Source organism: Haliaeetus leucocephalus, unplaced genomic scaffold (genome assembly GCF_000737465.1).
Source record: "Haliaeetus leucocephalus isolate CR32 unplaced genomic scaffold, Haliaeetus_leucocephalus-4.0 Scaffold473, whole genome shotgun sequence".
Taxonomy (NCBI): Eukaryota; Metazoa; Chordata; class Aves; order Accipitriformes; family Accipitridae; genus Haliaeetus; species Haliaeetus leucocephalus.
Window position 1 is genome coordinate 1,333,805 of NW_010972909.1, and position 20,610 is coordinate 1,354,414.

The following is a 20,610-nucleotide window of genomic DNA, read 5'->3' on the forward strand; positions in this document are numbered from 1 at the left end:
GAAACTGATGTTCTCCATCTATTTCCCTCTCCACACCCAATGACTGCAGTGCTGAACTGGAAAAACCTTCTCTGAGGGTGAAAAGGTAGTTCCTTTCCTGTAATCATTCAGTCCTTGAATTCTGTGTAGAAACTGTCAATGAGGCAACAGCAGATAATGGCAGCTGTGATGTTCTGGGCTGCTGGAAATTATCCCAAGGGTGGTCAAACTCATGTCATACAAAACTACTAGTTTCATCGCTATCTGAATCAATGGTGTGAAAATAAAAAGCTGTATTATATTTGCCTACAGCAACTTGTCTTATTGGTCACTGATTCTTTGCAATGCCCTTATGTGCTCATGGGCTTAAAATTCTGCACCAAATACTGCAGATTCCACCAATATCATCCACACTTCACTTCATTCTGTGAACTCACACAGAAGTAAGCTAGTATTTTCAAACTGCTGTTACTTCAAGCTAGAGGGGATGGAATTAAACATCCTTTACTCGGAAGCCTGGTGAGCTGTTGGGACACTTTTATTTTTGTTTTATTGCCAGACTGTCTTCCTAGTGGCTGAGATCCTTGGGTTTGATTGCAAGTTGTTGACTTGCAAGCTTATAGCTGTCCTGGCCTGTGTTGAGTCATAAGGAAACTTGTGTAAAAAGCAGCCAAATTGTAACCTGACACTGGTATAGATGACTAACAAGAAAACATAAAGAAGTAGGTCCCTGTGAAGATTTTGTGAGTTACGGCAGCCAGGAATCGAAGCCAGACTTCTGTGATTTCTGTACAGCAACTTTATCAAGAAATTAAGTGTTGCTGCAGCAACTCTACACTTATCCTTGCCACAATGCATCAGTTTCCATTATTCTTTCTTAATGGTCATCAGCTGTGAGTGGGATCCAACACATTCTGAACCTTAGTCTGAGCATGGTGAGACACTGTACAGGCAAACCGAACCAGTTTCAAACCTGTCCTGTGTGAAATAAAGAAAAGCCTAGCATCTTAAAAAAATCAAGGATTGAAAATTCCTAGCAATAGCAATAGATGGGAAGTGGTACTGTTAGAAATGTGAATAATGAGGCACAGAACTATGCAAAAAACTGTTTCTTTTGAATTTGAATGTGGCAATTAATCAAAAATGTCTTCTGCTTCACAAAGCTTTTAATGGAAAAGCTGGAGAAGAATATCTTAAATGTCTCCCTAACATCTTAACTTAGTGAAATTTTTCACATGCAGTATGTTTGCCGAGCAAACTCTTACTCCACTCCTCAGTGCTTATTGAAACTTGCAGAATTACCTGTTCCCTTTTGGGGTGGAGTGATTACAATCATTATAGCACAATGTAAAAGGAAGGGATCAAAACCCCACACAAGATTTCATAGAAAACTATTAGCTCTAGTTTCCAATAGGTTTATATCTTTAGATAGGATCAAAACCCAGCAGTTGCTGGACACTAGATTAAATTTTGCTGGTTTTAGTTGTCTGCCTCAATATCCTCCACATTTTAGAGGCTTACAGCTTCTAAACGGCATGGGAAGCCTTCCTGGCATATACTTAGTGCAGTATTTTACCACATTTACCTTCCTGTTGTCGTTCTGAAAGAGAGACCTTAGCACTATAACGTCAAATCAGGGAGATGATAGGCCAGATGATCCCATAAGTTTAGGATTTGAAATGGAAATCTGAGAGATTGTCCTCTGGAGTCACAGACTCATAGAAAATCAGGCAACGTGACTCAGGTCTCGTGCTGCTCTGTTCACATCTAGGGTATCGGCTCACTTCCCATGTTCACAGCCTGTTGTGACGGGTGCATCAGCTAGGTGCAGGATATTGAGAGTTTCCTCGTCCTGAAGAGCAGCCTACACTTGCTCTCCCTGCTCACCTATTCTTCCAGGAGGTCCACAGACGAGAGGTGGAGAGCCACTTCTCCAGTGGGTGGCTCGGATACTACATCAAAATAACAGGATCTGGTCCTAGTCTTGGCTCTGATATCCTGTGTATCTTTGGGCAATCCACTTCATTGCCTTGTGCTTCTTTTCTGCTTCCTTGCATTCATCTGTTTTACCTTCCTAGATGGTATGTGGGCCAGGACGGTGACTTGCCCGTTCTTGTAATCTCTTCCGCAGTACGGACTCAGTGCTAGGCGTTAATTTAGTTGAAAAATTAATTAGAAGGCACATACCAACTGACTCCCACATAGGTACCACCAGTAACAAACAAGCTGACAGCAAAGAAGGGAGGCACTACAAAATTAAAGAGTACCACCATTTTTAGTGCTTCCCTTTGCCATCCAATTTATCCTTTTCAAACTCTTTTAAGTGATCCTGATCATTTTTGCTGTAGTTGCTGTTATTCATTCCCATGGAAGAAAGATTTGGGATGGGATTTTGTTTTGTCTTTCTAGCTAGGTTTTTTTCCTAGCTGAGCTGATGTTGTTGCCAAAGTACTAATTCTAAAACAAACCATCCTCTTCCCTTTTGCCAAACATATGTCAGTGTTTTCCAGCTGCAGAGAACGTACACGAGTGTAGGTACAGCAAATCTTAAATGTCTCCTTCAGGTGGCTCAGCAGTACCATCTTAAGGACCCTTTTCAAATTCAGCTATGTTAAACAGACTGACATTAACTAACGTTAGTTACGTGCCTAAGATGTTAATGTAAGTTTGTGTAGCAATTATCTCCTACTAAAGACAAGGAGGATGTACTGAATATCTCAAATTGTTATCAGAGATGCAGCCCAAGTATAAATACAGCAGAAATTTAGTGAATTTATAAATGCTGACTATGTTGACTCCCCCCTTGGCAATAACACACCTCTTCTCTGCTTCATGGTCCTTTCCTTCCTTGCTTGCTGCACATCCCCCTTGGTCCAGAGGCGCTGAGCTCCTACCAACAAACTGAAGCTACTGCTCTGTGGCTTGGCTAGTGCAACCATGGGTCGGCCATACCTGCAGGGCATCTCACTCCTCCACCTTGAAGGAACAAAGTGGCTGCATGCTGCCATCTAAAACTTTGTAACATCGCCCAGGTCCTCATTTGACCCCTTAAAGAGTTCACAAATTACTCATCTGAGAAACCCAGAAATAAAGCACATGCTGGAAATGATCCAGACTTTACATGAGCACTTCCCAAGGTGAACAGCCCATCACTCCTCTTAGTGGTTTGCTCTAGTGACTCCTGCTGTAACATTTGCTGTCATAAAAAGCTGAATGATTCCGTTTTCAGCTTCCAGTCATTGATTCAGACACTAACGTTTGTCACAGAAGAGCAAATGACAGCCAGAAAGAAAACTGAAACCTCTGCAGTACGAAATTTAGTTCTGCCCTATGACACTGACAGTAGCATCCTAAAATATGGTTGCTTTCTCTTTCCTCACTAACTAATCTCACTGCTTTTCCTTGGAGTAGGTAAATGCTGAGATACTAAATTTAACCCATTGCTTCCTGTGTTTTAGGTTCTTCTCAGCTGCCTGCTCTCTTTGGGTGTTCAAAGGCTGGAGGGTACTACAGTGCTCACTCTACAAGTTTAGCCACAACCTAGGGGCCTCTCAGAGGGAGAACTCTCACCTTTCCAGGCCTGCCTCTTGGCCTTGGGGCTAACGCTGGAAATAGGGGTGTTAATTACTGCTAGTTACAGAATTGGCATGGTGGGACCCACAGGGGAGCTGCTGTCAAGCCACAACATCCATTTTCTCCCCAATGACCCAGCAGCCACAGTGTGATGATGTGTTCCAACCAAAGTTGTTCTGGACAGAATTTGGGCTGATCACCATGAGGCTGGGAGATCTCTGTTCCATGAGCATTGGTCAACCTCAGGCCACCACTCTTCTGTTCAGATGTATTCCACGATATCCTGCTTCTACTACCACCCTTCTTCATTTACCCTGGCCTAACACAGCCAAGCTGGTTTTCAGGCTACACCTTTTACAAGTTGGTTTTTTTTTCTTTAAAAAAAAAAAAACGCAAAACCAGAAATTGTCAGGGTTGATTTTTTCTTTCAAATAATAGTTAACTCCACCTTTGTTAAAGATACCTGCACACACATGCACACAAACACACATACCTGTGCTCACACACACCCAGCAATTCACCTTGCTTTCCTTCTCTTGCAAAGTGTAATCAGCCATAGAAATTACAGTGTGCTCTAACGTCTTTATCTAAAAACACACCTTGTTTTAATAAGACCTAGAGTTTAAGAGTTAGGATGGATTTAACCAAGAGCTTATAAGCAGGGTACAGTCTTCAGCAAAGTGCCGTGTGAAATTATCGCTTAGTGGTTTTCCATCAGCTATGTGGCAAAGTTTTAATTTGCCCTGTGAATGGTTCTGTTTCTTTGGTAAGACACAAAGTAGTTCTTTTTTTTGCCCTGCAAAGGCATCCAAATATGTCTCGTCATTTACTGAGTTGTTGACACAAAGGAGTCCAGTGTAACAGGCCAGGTCGATATATCTCTTCATTGTGAGCAAGGCTAGCAGGATTAACCTTCCAAAATGAAAGGGGTGCAATAAGCCAAATACCAAAGTCATCAGAGTAATATGAGGGATGAACTTGGGCAATGCCCCTAAAATCCCAAACTGTTAAATGCTAGGATTTAACAGGCTTCAATTAACTTGTTAATTTAAAAGTGAGTGAGCCAATATATTATGATATGTCATAGAGGAAGCCTCAGGAAATTAAATGTGGAAAGAACAGCTCCCTAAAATGTAAAAAAAAAAAAGACAATATACGTCAGGGTTTCATGTCCTAGTTCATTCTATCAGTCTTTCCATTTAAACCACTGTAAGCATACATAATATTAACTGATAGAAAACAACTCTACGCTAACATTTTAAGGTCATGAGGTCAAGCACTTGTAAATTAGGAAACCCCAGAACAAGGACTGACAGTGAAACTTTAATTCATCTGTATGCTGTGTGCACACAGTGATACAGCCTGCAGTTCAACAGCAACACAACCAATTTTTTCCACAGGACCCTCTTCTCCACTTAGTGCACAGGGTGGACACACTCACTTGATGAGGAATTGCTCTGTCTTGCTTTCTCCTTGTTCACTGTGCACACCCCGGGCTTTACAAGCGCTTCGAACTCCATTTTACTGATGAATTCTGAGCTTGACCTTGGCTTTTGTATAGCGCTGATCAATACAAGGTGTGAGAAAAATCATTTCATAATACCCCTGTGAGGAGAGGAGACATGATTCCTCCCACCTTAGAAATTTAGCAAGATTTGGCTATGAAGCATTCACCAATCCAAGGAGCTCAGTTCGACAACTCTTAGGACACCAGCCTTCAAAATAATTCTTTTGTCTGAAACATTTATCCTTCTGACTTCTGCTGCAGCTGGGATTGCTCCCCACTTCACCAAGTCACATCCTGGGAACCTGAATCAAGCAATCAAATACAGGGAACAGCTACTAATAACTTAAAAAAAAAAAAAAGTTTAAATGACTCAGCTAGCAATACACAGGCAGTCAGGCCAGGGGAGGGAGGAAAGCCTACTAACCCAAAGTCACTTTAAGTAAACGCCCCAGAGCATGAGCTCCTGTGGCAGGGATCCTGTAGAAAAATGTGACCGTGAATTAAAGACCACATACTAATGCACACTTAGGCAGGAGCTGCACTCAGGATCCATTGGCAGTTCTCAGGAAAAAAGAAAAAACTACTAAACTGAAATTTTAACACAAACTTGGACACAACTCCGATACCAATTACAAATTCTTGTTCAAGAGCACTCCAGAGATTATGAGAGAAACACTCATGAGGTCAGGGCAGTATCTTTTTTGTAGCCTCTTTCTAAGAGTCTTCTGAAATGTCTTGCCTGAAATGACTCAGGCAGTCACAGAACAGGAAATGTCTCGACACCAAATCAAATGCATAACAATCCCTCCTATAATTTCAGATAAAAATTCTCCCTCCCTGTCTTGGCTTGTTTGTATAGTCCTAACTTATATCAGCTGTGGCCCAGTTTCTCACCCTTCTATCCACTCTGAATAGTGCTCTACTTAACCTGTAGATGGAACCACCTGAGAAGGTTTGGAGTCCAGCATTGACAATTAGATTTGAAATTCACTGCAATCTGTCCTCCAGAAAAGGAAAAAAATTAAATCACTTCTGCATGTTGGGAATGCCCAAAGTTTAGGTTTGATTTTATAACGTTCTAAAAGAGTCAAAGAAAACTCTATTTTCCTAGGTGTTGTACTGCTGCCTTACCTGCAAAGATACATTTCTATCTTTTTTTTTCACAGTGTCTTTTTTGTTATAAAAATCAAAAAGCTATGTAAGAAGATTGTTATAATGCTTATCGTTTCCTTCACCTTCCAATGCATTTTATGAAGAAAGAAGAAAAATGAATCACTGACAGGCTATTGCACCCCACAGGGCAGAGATAATGTTGTGAAGTAGAAGTAGTAAACAGTGATCTCTTGCATTGACAGAGCTCCCCAAAAGCAACTTTTAGAGTTAAAAATGTTTCTGCATAGATTGTAAGCCTTGCGCTTCAGTGCCATCTGAAAACCAAAGCACGCAAGACACATAAAACTTAAATGAAGCAGCACTTTAAAAATAAAGAAGTATCTTGCAATGCTTTTTGTTCAAAACTTACGGAGCTATGGAAAGAAAGCCGCTAGACTAAGAAGGGTTTTTCTTGTATTGTTCATGCATTCTAGCACCCTTTTAATAAGAGATTACTGGGAAAAACAACACAGCATCTTTCTGGAAAGGCTAATCATCTGATCTTGTTGTCCATGCCATATAATTGCTGCTAATCCATATTCCATTATGTCATACTCTGCAATACGCCTTCCCTTGCGTTCACTGTCCTGTTCTCTCTTTTTCCTCCACTCGTGTCTTCTTCTCTGGTCCTTCTAACCACAGGAAGCAGTTTTCATTTACTACTTTCTGAGAGTTTGTGGTTGCTAAAACCTTTTTGGTATTTATGATAACTATTATTATCTATAGGATTCAATTGACTCGCACAGCAGCCCTCTGCTCTTTCATGGTATTTGCCTTCCACCCACACTCTCTACCTTCCCAGATTTGAGCTCACTTCTCTTTCTCTCTCTCTCTGTCCCTCCCTGTGACTCACTTTTGCTGCCTGGAAGTCCCAAGCACACTTTGGCAGCTCCAGAGATTGTGTTACCTCTCCCCAAACTGTTGCTGAACCCCTTACCTGAATTAGAAAACAGGTTTGCTCTGCCTCCTCCTCCTCAACCGCACATTGAGCTCAACTGTACATGGCACTGATAACCTATAACAAAGGCTGAGAAGTTGTTTTTCTTCAGGAACACAGGTGTTTTGGTTTAAGTGGGTCTTCACTATCCCACCTTCAAAGAAATGTTGCTCTCTGTTAGTGCGAGCACCCTACTCGGTCCGACAGCCTAAAGAAGGATGCCACTGCTGCAGCACTTCAGGACTATTTTAATTTATGAGGGGCTTTTACAGCTCCCATTCATCAGTCCAAAAATCCATGCAGCACAAAGACTGCCAGTGCTGCATTTTTCCTTACACCACTTGTGACCCACGCGTATCACAGGATCATGGGCACAGAGCAGAATTTGGTCCTCTGCCTCTTTAGCACCCATCCCATTTGCTCCCTTCTAACTCTCTTGCATCTCAGCACTTAGGCAGCCAGGCTAGGTCTAATTCATTTTAATGGGAATTAAACAAAGGTGTTTGGTAGCCTTCTTCACTGGGCCCCATTTTCCGTGCCACTCACAGTGCTGCCAGAGGTACCTGAGTTAGGCAACCAGATGCCCCAGGTTCCCTCTACCATCAAGGAAAGAGCCAGCCACCTCCCAGGATGATTCAGAACGGAGGTGGATTGAATTACCCCATGGACCTGCCTGTTTCTCCATTAACTATAGGAGACACCCAGGGAGACCAGGCTCCTAACCTGAGAGCCTCTCATCGTTGCCTAAATTTGGTTGTATGAATCCACCTCTGCATGTTGCTGCAGATAAACATTCAAATGGATTGCAACACGCCGCTGCCTTTCACAGCTCCTTTTGTTCTTCTCCTTGTCTACCTCTTATCATGGAGCAATTGTGGTTTCCGCATATTGAATTTTTCAAAGGAAAAATCCTACACACAAATATGTATTCCAGTTGACTTTGAAAACAACTCTGGATATTAACACCGAGGCCAATTTTCTGCCACTCCACAGCCAGTCATCTCTGAGGAGCCACTCTGGTATGCCTTGGCTTTCATAGGAGCTACCAGCTATGAGCAGAAGCTGTGATATCTGCCATCCTTCTGGGCCACATGTTAATGCTCAGTGTGCATTATCAGCCACTCCTGGGCTTGACTCAAAGCCTATTGAAAGCAGCAGCAGTCTTTTCACTAGATTAATTGGACTGGGAAGTCAGTTCTCGTATCAAAAAGACCACTTTGCATGTTCATCGGTACATGACAGACAGGTGGGTTTCAACGTTTCATGAGAAAGGGGTCTGAGCTGTGACTGGATCGAGGTGTCAGTTCTCCAAAGATCAGGGGCCATTTGGGTCCACTGTTTCAGTTTCTGGTATCTACACTTTTTAACACTGCTGGTGGTGCACTAATCTTCATTTGTTAGGCTGGGAATGACTTGTCATAACACATGAGTGGTTTAACAAGTGAAGATAAGAGCCTTTTCTAACACTAAGCTCTTCCATATCTGCTTCATACAGCATTCTGCATTTGAATAACAGGGCTGTCGAGTAATCTCAGACTTGCACTGCCATTTATGGCTTAGCTTTTGACTTTTATGGAATTAGCAGAAGTGGTAGCATTTATTTGCTTTCAAAGGAGACTATTCCCTCTTTCTCCCTCCCACTGCAACCTCCACACCCTCCCCTTCAATCAGCTGTGTCTCAAACTGGGAGGGAACTGGAGTAATTTGACTCACCCCATTAAAGCAAATGATTGTATCAAACAAAGGTGGCCTGGGCCAAAGTCCGTTTTAAGTCTACCAGAGTCTCTGGGAACTCTGAAGAAATGATTGTCCTCACTGGCAATATGTATATAGGAAACCAGGGTCAGTATCAGCACTTATTATTGTTACTTTAATGTTCCTGTCCTGCGCAGGACCTTGCCTGTGCACACATTTTTCCCTTTCCTTCCCTGCTAGACCAGGAGATGGGTGGTAGATGATGAATTCCACCGGTGCTGATGATTGACTGCTAGAAGCTACTTTGTATGGGCAGCTGTAGAGCAAAGGTCCAGCTTAAAGATAAATAAATAGCGAATGTTAGAATGGCAATGAGTGGGAAAGGACAATGCTGGGGGAGAAGTGACCATCCCTGGAGCTGGGGTCCTACCACGGCTCTGCGCCTGGGGTGGTGGGGCAGCTGGGGGTGCAGCGCTGTGAGAAGACGCACCAGGAAGGGAACCAGTGCTATATGCATAGCCGGGGAACGCGTCCATCTTCAGTTGGACGTATGGACAATAGCACAGACGTGTGAGTGAATGAATGCTCTCCAGGCTTTCAGGGAAGGTGATTACCTTCAGTCAGCTTTTAACAGTGCTAGGGATGACAGCAGTGTTAGAGAATTAAAAGGAAATCTGTCCAGCACCCAGATTTTCCAAAGAGTTGAAAGCCAGATTTCCAGCACAGGAGCAGTCTGATTTCCTAAAGAGCTCATATCTCCTCTAGGCATCTACGTGACGTTACACATTCAGCATGTTCCATATGCAGATTTGTCCCTTTCGATTTTGATGATTGCAGGCAGATTTCCCAGAGAGGTTTGAGCTCCTGCGTTAAAGGCAGCTCTTAAAAAGCGATGCAAACTGTCCGACCAAAGGTCTGAGAGCAAAGGGACAAACTAAACAACCCTGGTCAGGAAAAAAATGTAACTGAAAACAGTCTGGTGAAGCAACCGCCCACCCGAGGGAGCGTGCTGTGACCAAAGCACACACGTCACCAGTGGCTGCTGATGCTACTCAGCCCTTCGGTGTTCGTCCCATGGAGCACACCGGGCTTGGGCTTTAGACACGCTCTTAAGAGCGTGTGGAAAGTTTTAAACACACATATGTTCCCACTGAGTTCGAACCAGAGCCAGTGGGATACTCCCAGGCTTAAGTACTTTGGTGAAATTAGGCCACAAAACGTCAGCCTCTTGCTGAACTGAGCTAGGCGGGAACCCAATACAACAGATTGCTTTGTTCAGCACATACATCGATATCACTTACATTGTGGTGGTATCAGCTGGTAAGCTGCGGAAATGCCTCCTACGTTACTTATTCTGCACCTCTCGTACTCTCAGTCTATTAACCCTGGCTTGCTGGAAGCACTTCTGAAGCTCCAAACCTAAGCAGCAGTTATAAAACCACTAGCAAATAAACAAACATATTTCACCCCAGAATCGGTATTTCCTACGTCAGAGATGCAACAGTCAGCCTTGGATGATTGACAAGCTTCATGTGTAATATCTTGTAAGTCATTACCACTGGAAAGGAGCATGCTGTACCACTGAGGAGCTAGGAATTATCTTCTCTCCATTTCTAGGCCTTATACGATCACACTGACTGACTTTGGGGCAATCCGCACTTTTATATAGATAGTGACCTCAAGTTGCCTAAAAAGCTCTCCTGTTACGACATGTTCTCATTCACCCTGTGGCCTGTAAAGCAGGAGGCTTTTTACACTTACAAAAATACAACTGGATTTCCTCCTGGTTGCAAATAACTACACTAGATAACAAAATATGCCATCCAGCATTGGGACCAAAGTGAGAGGACATGATGCTGAACTTCAGTTTCCAGATCTACACCAACTGCCAAGTCATTAGGGCAGTGTCAGCTGAGGGGATTTTGCACAACTGGACACTTTCGCAGCAGGACACTTTCACAACTCTGCAACACTGGTGCCATATTACAAGCAAGTCCCTGAACTCATAGTATTAAAAACACCTGGCTTCAGAGGGAGATGGGCTTGACCAGTAGCAAAAATAATATGTTTTATAACTCTCTCGGGTATTTCTAGGATAAATCTTTTTTCTGTACAGGACATCGCACAAGATCACAGAAGGCAGGCACTGCTGGGCATCACTCTGGGCACTGTCTGGCTGCAATCACATCCCAGCATACAGGAGCGCCCATGGGGTCTGCTTGTGCCATGTGTGGGGCTCCAGGAAAACCATCCCTGGAATCCATGATGACAGAGGCAACAGGGCTTTGCTGGCAGAAGCTTACACACACCCCCCAACACTTTGCACATATACTGGCAGGCTCTCACACAGACAGTAACTGGGGCCAACTACATTTAACATGTCCTTGCTCACTATTTAGAAGCTGCAGCACCATTCTGATCCTGAGTATTTTCTTAACCAGTTCATTAGCCCTTCAACATACAAACTACTGTAACCTTGCTCTTCCCCTCAGTCTGCAAGGAGTCTGAAACAATAGCTCTGAGAGAAAACTAAGCTGCACAGTTCATGCTACAAATCTGCTTTTCCTGAAATCTGGCGATAATGGCAATTGGTGTGCTTAACCATTTCACTCCTAACAATGTAACCAAAAGCTTTAGGCACTGTGCTGGTGGATCACTTTTGGTTGAAGTAGCAGCTAAAAGCGATGCAGCAATGGAGAAGGTTCCTCAGAGCCGTTGTTGGTTGTCAGACTTAAGGAAGGAATTCAAGCTCTGCACCTTTGCATAACAGCCCTGCTCCACCTCCTGTCTAGAAGATACCCCAAGGGTTCAAGCCACCAAAACCCCTTCCTGTGGAAACTTCCCGAACTCCAAAAGTGCCAACTCCTAGATCCTTGTGTGCAAATCTCTACTTCTCCTCTGACAAGCTCTTGCATTAAGGAGGCATGGGAAAAGGATTAATATTGCACAATTAAAATCTGGAGCAACACAAAATACCATGTATTTTATATCAGAATATATAAATACACAAAATAAGTCTTTTAACGGCACAAGAGGACATGCCCAACCAGATGTCTTATGAGATCTCAGAGGTATAATTTAACTGCAATGTTACTGGGACACATTTTGCTGGTGCAGGTATAGGCCAGATGAGCACAGCTCCATTTATTTTCTCTCCCATAAAATTCAAACTTGTTTCCAAAGTCACAGCTCTAGTGAGGTTGGAGGTTTTGATAAAGAACAGTATCCGAGTTAATCCTTGGAGCTAGTGTAGCTCCAAAGGTGGTGCACTACAGAGGAGGAGAGCAAGCAGACATAAAAATACTAATGAGAATGCACACAGGATCTTAAAGGAAGAGGCGTAGATGAGTATCGTTCTGATATTAGTTTCCCCCCTGCACTCTGCAGGATGGTCAGCAGCAAAGTCCAGCATTTTTCTATCATCTGGACTGAAACACGCCAGCATACTGCCAGACAATTTTTGAGAATTCCCTGCTCCTCAGTAGTTAAATTTTGTCCTTTGCAATTTTCAGATTTCTGACAGAACTGCTGGTGACAGTTGTAATAATATTCTGTAAAATGTTGTGGTGGTGATTCTTTGAATGCCTTTGTGGTTTGCTGTCCAGAGTTATAATAACCTATGTTTGCCCAGATATGTGTTCTCAACTTGGAAAGCACTGGAGCTAGGATTTACTCTTCTGCCTGGGTGACTGCACGTGTGTGCCAGCATGTGTTGCTGAACAGATGAGCGAGTCTCTCTCAAGGTATCTGCCAGGTGCTTCCTTGTCCCTGGGAAGCATATTTTGGGGTTCACATCTCAGGGAAAGTGGGTGACTTGAGGTTTATGCCAAAGAGCAGAATCCACCGATGGGGATCATAGGTGGTTTCTGAGCCTTTCAGTTTCCTGTGTTTCTCTATCAGTTATCTCCTTCCTTAAACATTTTATTTTAGAAACAATAATGGAGGGAATAGAGGAGAGGGAGAAAAAGAAAAATACAGCTCTGTGATTGTATGACAAGACTGAAACCAGCATAGCTACAGTGAGATTAGTTTTGATAAGATAGTTTACTTCAGGTGACAATCTTGCTCTGTTCTTCTCAATGAGTTTAATCTGAGTTCCTCAGAAGGATGAGATAAAATAGCCAGCTTACATTAACATTTGCCTGGTCTTAGGACTACGCATGTATGTCCGTAGTGAAAACTGCTGAGTGAAACTTTGAGAATCAGGCTTGTGAGACGTAGATTGAAATCATATATGTGTGCGTGAGGCACCAATTTCAACTAAAACTGTGTGCAACTTTGGAAAGAGGACTCTAAACAAAGCTAAAAAGAGGATCCCCAAACCACTCACAGTCAGTCATAAAGGGCTTCTCCGGAGTCTTTCTGTATCTTATAAACCCTTTATATATATTTGTGTCCATGAAGAAAACAACAGAAAAGAAGAGAGAAATGTGAAATATGTATGGTACTGGACTTAGTTTTATATAAACAAAGATATAACCCAAAAATACTTTACAAAGTAATAAACTAGACCCTAGTAGAGCATGGATGCTATAAAAGCCAAGGTCTCTATTCTGTGCCAAGCAATAGCTCCTATACATATTTTAAAAACTGGATCCCAGTCAGCTGAAGTATTGAAAAGAGCTCTAAAGATGGGAAGAAAAGAGCTGAATTTAATTTGAGAAGAAAATCCTTCATGGTTTGGCTGCACACAAACAATGCTATACCCCCTGAAATCTTGGCTTTTGAAATGAATTAGTGCGCTAGAGGAAGGAAAAGCTAGGCATCCCCTCAGTAGTGATTGTCCCAGTTCAGCCTTGCACACCGGTATTACACAGCATTTACTGTGACTGAAGAATTGTAATATTATGTATTGCCGTTACGCACTCCAGTTGTGGACTCTCAAGCCAAAGAGTACATTTACCCCAATACTCACAAGTGAAATCCTGTAAAGAGAGCCTTTAATCCATGTCCTTTTAAATCATTAGTATTACAGCATTTCTGAATCTCTGACCTTAAAAGTGTACCTGCATAAGGCTTTAAGTTTCGTGGACGGTAGCATATTGGGATGCTAAAGAGTAAAATTGTAGGAGTTCAAGAGCCTCATCAGAGACCCCAAAATCCCGCAACTGTAAAGCTAAGCACAATTTATGTGGAGCAGCCATGCAGAAAATCTTCTTCCAAAGCCAAATTCTCTTATTGATGTAAACTGCGCTTTGTCTCTTACCTCTTTTACATTCCCTCTCCTGCATCTCTCCGCCTGCCCCCTCCTCAAAAGGGGGATCATCCTCTGCTAGCTGAAATTAGCCAGCTACGAGCTGGGCTCTGTTCTTTGTTGTCTCTCTTCCTGACCAGCAATGGTCAGTCGCATCCTTTCTGGGGACAAAAAAAGACTCAGCAGCACAGCGGGTGTCTCTGGGCTGAGGTCTTTTTCCTGAGTTACTCTGCTCACGCTCTCTGATCGTATTTCCTAACGCTGCGCCTGCCTCCCGGTTCCAGGCTACGCTCCTCTCCAGACTCTGGTCCTCAGGCTGAGTTGCAAAAAAGCTGCTCTCAGGTGATTAAATTTCTGACCAACTGATGGGGCCATGACTTGGACCAACAAGACAGGCTGAACGATGATTTGGCTAAACGCTGAACCTCCCCAAAACTGCCTCCCTCTCTGGCAACCATCCTAAAGGCTGTTTGGTTCTCCAGCTCCACCTTCTCTCTTTTCCATGCTTTCTTCCTTCCAGCTGCTGGGCTCATTCCCTTTTTCTCTTCCTGGTTCTCTCACTCTCCTTGCCCTTGGGTTTTCCACCCCATGCTTCTCTCCGTTCCCTGCTCCCAGGGAACACGCAGGCCCTGCCCTGGCTGTCCCTCCCTTGCTACCCATCACTCCCCATCAGCTTTCATCTCAAAACTCCTGGGACTAAAAGTTTGGTCCTCTTGCACAGCCAACAGGCTGAAAGGAAAAATCTGACTTACTTATAAACTCATATATACCAATCTGAGAGTTCACTGACACTCTGACCCTGTACGTTTTCAGCTCGCTTTTCATGGGTTTGCTAGTGAAAAAGTAAAATTGAGAGTTATCACCTGAATTTAGAATTTGGTTTAGGAAAGTTAAGCACGTGTTGGAATGTCTTTGTACTTGGGGATACAAGGCTGCTAGGCACTGTACCTGCCCTGTGTTTTCTACGTTTGGGATGTGATCTGCTTAAATATATCCGTGTAACTACAAGCTCTCTTAAGCCGGTATGCTTACATTTCTCCATGCGTTTTCTCAAATTTAAGCCTTGGCTGCTATTGAAAGGGAAGCTTCTCTTCTGGAAAGAGAAACTATACATACAAGAGCTCCAAATAAGCAGAGAAACTTTAAAAAAGAGAGCTTTGCAGTGATGCATTTATTTTTTTAAGAGTTAAAGAATTAAGATTTCTGTACATATCTATATGAATGCATATAATCTTTCAAACACATTTTTTTCCCTACTTTTTCCATCTTCTATTTCTCTTAACGGAAACAATTTTTCACAGTAGAGGGATACATTGAATAAAATAATTTTTTGTTTATTATTTTAAGCAAAATAAAAGGAAATCCAAAATATATGTTTCACAGTCTAATACCAATAAATCAGTGTGAGATATCTACTGGTAAGATGCTCCTGACACTTTTCTTGTGTGATAGAAAGCAGATTCTACCACAGCCTCACAATACCATCAACTCAATACCATCATTTCTTCCTCTGTCTGTTGCTTCTGACCAGCCATAGCTGTAATGGATCTGCTCAGAATTTTCTATCATCTTAACAGTCACTCCTTTGATATCACAGCATGCTTCATTTCCTCGTATAATAGAGAAGAAGAAGGTAGGTGACTCACTGTTCTGAGGAACTAATGCAAGCAAAGTAGTGCCTTCATGCTAGCATAAATGTAAATTACCCCCAGGAAAGAAAAAACCCAGTCACCTCTCAGGATGTACTTCAGCTCAAGGGAGAGCTGGTGGCAATATCGTGCAGCTTTGTATTATCTGAGAAAGTCCAGAAAGACATTCCTTCAGCGTGCTAACAAAGTGCTTCTCATCCCATGAATTCTCTGAGGCTGGGTCTTTTCTGGGCAAGAGTCACTGCCACAGGAAGCAATATTGTTCGTTGCCAACTAAACGAAGAATTTCAGCTGGCCCTAGCTCCGCTTTCAGGTGTGCTGAAGAGAAGGACTACTAATGGTTTGGGGACTAGGCTGAGATCAGGGGAACTCCACTCCAGTTCCCTGCCCTGCTGGGCTGTGTGATTCGAGCCAAATGATTTAGTCTCTGCCTCCTGCAGTTCTGCAGCGTCTGTGACATAAGTCATCTCCCGACAACGTGGGGTGCTAGTGGGCATGGACAAAAGTTTGTGGTGGGTTCAGCGGGGACCACTGACAATATAATTAGCTGCTGGGAGAGCTACCAGCAAAGCTGGTTAATGCCACAGATCTGACACAAATATCTAAGTATCTCCGAAAGAACAAGAGCAAAGGAAGCGATGTGATCTTCAATTTAATGGCAGTTTCCCTGTTGAGAGACTGTGTGATAAGTTTCAAGGTGTAAGTTCAGTTTTAGGTCGATATATACTGCTGACTGAGGTGCCAGAGTGTGTAACCACTACCTCTGAGAGATCATTTTGGATCATACCACATGGATCTGCCACCTGCCATCTTCCAAAATCTTTCCCAGCATCTGAACCCTCTACAATCAAGTAATGAAAATTATGCACCTTAAAGGGCAAATATACACACTAAAAATCAGCAGATCAAAGTAGAATCTAGAACAAGAAATAATGTTTTCCTTCTTTAAAAAAATTATTCCGGGAAACTGTATGGCTCAGGGGATTGGTATTGGGATATGGAGCCTTTCATCGCTGATCCAAACATGACCCAAGTCAGTAGTGACCAAAAAAATGGTTACCGTTTGGCAGATGCTTTGTGGCCTAGAGTATTTGAAATGAGTTGATGGTCTTAATCCAGTTCCCAGTGGACAACTATCCACATCACAGAAACCACCACCACAATTGGCACCCTTATTGGCAGCCTTAGCAGGTTGGCCAAGGATTAAATAAGTACAGAGACTGAGCCACCCGCTTATGCCTAGCTAGAGGTTGCCCCTCTAGGTCATGGATGAGACACAAGGATGGGGTGGAGTGGGGAAGCTCACACACCCTCTGCTTGTGCTCTGCTGGTTTTGTGGGTAAGGAGAGGAATTCATTTTCCAGGGCTGTGATTCAGGCACCCTTCATAAGCAGTATACTCATGTACATGCATTTAAACATGAATTTTAAAAGAAGTAAAAAACAGAGAGAATTTCAGGATTTGCTCTCAAAACATAAGGTGCCAGATTCATTTCTGGGGAACTCATCAAAGTCAGGGTAGTTATACCAGGGCTGCATTTAACAGAATGCGTACAAGCAACCTGCAAAGCAGCTCTACTTCGAGAAACATTCCTTTTGCTGTGCTATGTTGTCAGTCATCGCTTTAATTATCTCACAAGATGTCTTAGAGTGAACATAATCTATGCCAGCTATTGTCAGAAAGCTAAAGCTGATCTCTAATTAGGTATACAATGGCAACTATCATGTAAGCAAAGATCTGATACACCTCAAAAAACTTATCTGTGCAATATGAAGAAAAGCAGGACTTTTGTTAGCACTGCAAGTGTTTTTCGTTTTGGGAGAGGTGAAATACACCAGTCCCTCTGATTTATCTTTACCCAGCGTAGGACATCTTCCTCAGTGAGTTGACGGATTTTACCATTTCTTTCCAATAAACAGCACTGTCCTAACAAAATACTGGGAGCTAAATCCTGCAGTTATTCAGGCAATGTTTGGATGGAGCCAAAATTTAAACTTAAACTAGGCAGCACCTAGGCTAGCTGAGTGAAGGGCAAATAGCACAAGTTCTGCACGTGCTTCCCTGTGTGACGGCACAGAGAGCTCTTCCTCCACTTGCAGCCCAAGCGGGCAATGCTGGAGGAGGAACCGCAGCACCCAGGCAGGAAAGGCTTCCCCAAAGTCACACCAAGACCTTGGCAGCACTTGAAGCCACTTCTGTGCTGTTTCATTTTATACTTCTTACAGTATTGCAGCAGACATGGCAAGCAGTGACAGCTCTGCCCGAGTAAAGACGTGGGGAACGAATTCTGCAAGCAGCTGGAGGCCTCCCTCTCCTATTCACCTCTGACAGCCAGAACACCTCATTGTCTTGGACCTTATTACACCAAGTCTTAAATAAGAAGGCAGGAACCTGTGCGAGTATCTGACTGGTATTTTTCACTACCAGACTGATTTAACACCTAGCTTCCATACCTATAGTAAGACTGAAATGCAAGCCAGCCAGTGAGGCATTTTCTACCTACAAGAAGGAATTGTCATTTGATCTTTGCTGCAGTACGGCCCTCATATGTCTTAGTTTTTAAAACACTTCTTGCAAAATGGAAGTCCAAGGAAGTGCAAGTGGCCAACTCTTAAAAGTTTCCTTGTCTGTGACACATATGAAACAGAGTGTCTTGTCCCAGGGAACCATTTCCATTTGGTTTTGTTTGCACCTGAATTAATGCCCAGATTAGTGGGTCTTTGTGAAGGGAAGGTCCAGGTTCAGAAATAAGCAAAGTGGTGAGAAGTAGGATCTCTTCCTGTTAGCTGCAGGAGCACCACTCAACACAGTGCCTTGCCTGACCCTGGACGTCCACATGCTTCTGCCATGCCAACACATGTTAGATGTGAAGAGCACCCTAATAGAAGTACTTGACCTAAACTGAACAAATTTCCTAATTGCAGTAAGACAACACTTGAGGGTGTGGTTACCATAGAAAATCACACCCATGGACAGATTAGGAGCACCTGGCTGCACCTCATGCCTCCTAATGTCCCAGGGGCATGATTATCTCATCAGGTGCCACCTGCCAAGTCTTGTTGCTGAGGAGCTGGCTTTGGCACGCTGCGTAGTTGGGGTGGGGAGAGGAGAGGAGCACACAGGGGCAGGCACACATGCTTGTCTCAAGTGCATTCCTTAAAAGTGAGTATTTACTCTGAGGTGATGCCTTGGTTCTGCTCAGAAGCACGTCTGCGCTTGGGGGTTACGAAGGAGCAAGCTGTCGTTTCTAAATCCTGTCCGGCACCCCCGCATCCTCAGCACAGCTTGCGTTGTGTGTTACCGGTTAATGAACGTCCCAGAACTCGCCACTCTCCAGCCACAGCTTTTGCAACCCCTCAGTGCAGCCTACAAGGGACCCAAACAGATGGATGAGCCTGGAAAATTGCTTGGCCGGCAATTTTCAAAATGCTTTGCCCTTTTTCTCCCAAAAGAGAAGAAAGCCAAAGTGAGACACAGGCTTTATGGCTTCCAAAGTGCTCTGACCGTGAAAACAGCATGCCGACTTCAAAGTAGATAGCATGTGTCCAGGTGAGGTTACGCTGTGCACATTGCCTCTGCATGCAAGTCCTTCTCATCTCTCCTATTCTCTTTCATCCCCAGTTCAAGGTGTGAAGCCCAACCTCCGCACAGCAATTAGTGGATCATGGCCCAGCAAGAGAAGACAGACCAAACCACTGCCTCTGCCAGAGCCGTTGAGCTCCTCTGGAGCAACGAAGATCATAAAACACAAGACAAAGCTCTGAGCCCTGAGGTAAGTTACTCTCGGTCGAAAGGATCTGTCTGGGGAACAAACTTTCAGAGATCAGGCTAATCCAGAGTCTGATGACCTTTAGGTCATAGTGCAAGAACTTCCTCTTTGATACATCTTTTACAACATAACCAGAGTGACATTAACAACAATAACCTGACCCCATCCCTCCCCTCAGAAGCACCTACCCTGAGCAGAGCTCCCCAGAGACAGAGAATGGAGAAGAACAAAAGACTCCAGGAAGTCTACTAGGTATGTGCCAATTTAATTATTATGGGCAGTGCTCAGATACTGTGTTGAGAGGTGCCAATACAAGAAAACAACCCAAAACTGCAAAGCTAGATGGTGTACCCTTTAGGCCATGGGAGTGGAGAAAAAGGAATTTACTGTGAATCAGATGAAGCCATATTTATTTGCACTCCCACCCTTAGCCCTTTTGATAGCATCAAAGTCCACTGGATTTGAAGCTACTCTGACAGATTTAGCGGTAGTCCACAGCAGTAGGGAACAGATTTAAGCCCCGTCCTTTGCTCCTTGCTCACTGTGCTGTACAGTTGTGCTGTTCTCCATCCAGCAAAATCCTCCTCTCCTTTAAGGCTCAGCACAAGTCTGATTCAGAAATGTTCCCCTTCCTCTTCATTCCCCTTGAATTTCTCACCCTGAGTCATTGGACTACAATATAACTTTAATGCGGAAAGTTTTGTGGGTACGTTTTGTTTTCTTTTAACTTCAGAAAAGAAAAGGTACAACCAGAGGGGGAAAAAAAAGTGTCTCATGGTTGAGAGGACTCTTTTAACCAAGGAGTCACATGGCTCCCTGGCGAGCAGCCAAAGGAGTCATGAGAGATGCTGCCATTCCCCTCAGCGCTCCCTTAACCATGTCCTGCCTGCTACCCAGCCTGCCACTGGCCACCTCGCACCCCGAGGCCAGCAGCTCTCCTCGGCCAAGCCTCGCTCCGCTGTGCCCATGGTGGCTGTCTGGCTCCCGTGGCAGGAGGAGGCACTGTCAGAAACGATGCTTGTGACTTTGGTAAGAGGTGCTTTCCCCCTGCCCTCTCCCCAAGGCTGCACTGGACACGGTGGTGAAGTGGGAAAGAGCGGTGCCATGTTTCGGATGAGATGCAATCATGCCATCTCTGCTGCTTGTGGTCGGAAA

General features: G+C 43.7%; 1 protein-coding gene across 2 annotated transcripts in view; it reads right to left on the reverse strand.

Moving 5' to 3' along the window:
* Nucleotides 1-20,610, reverse strand: part of WNT7B (wingless-type MMTV integration site family, member 7B) — a 94,794-nt gene that overhangs the window by 58,987 nt on the left and 15,197 nt on the right. The gene's annotated exons all lie outside the window — the stretch shown is intronic.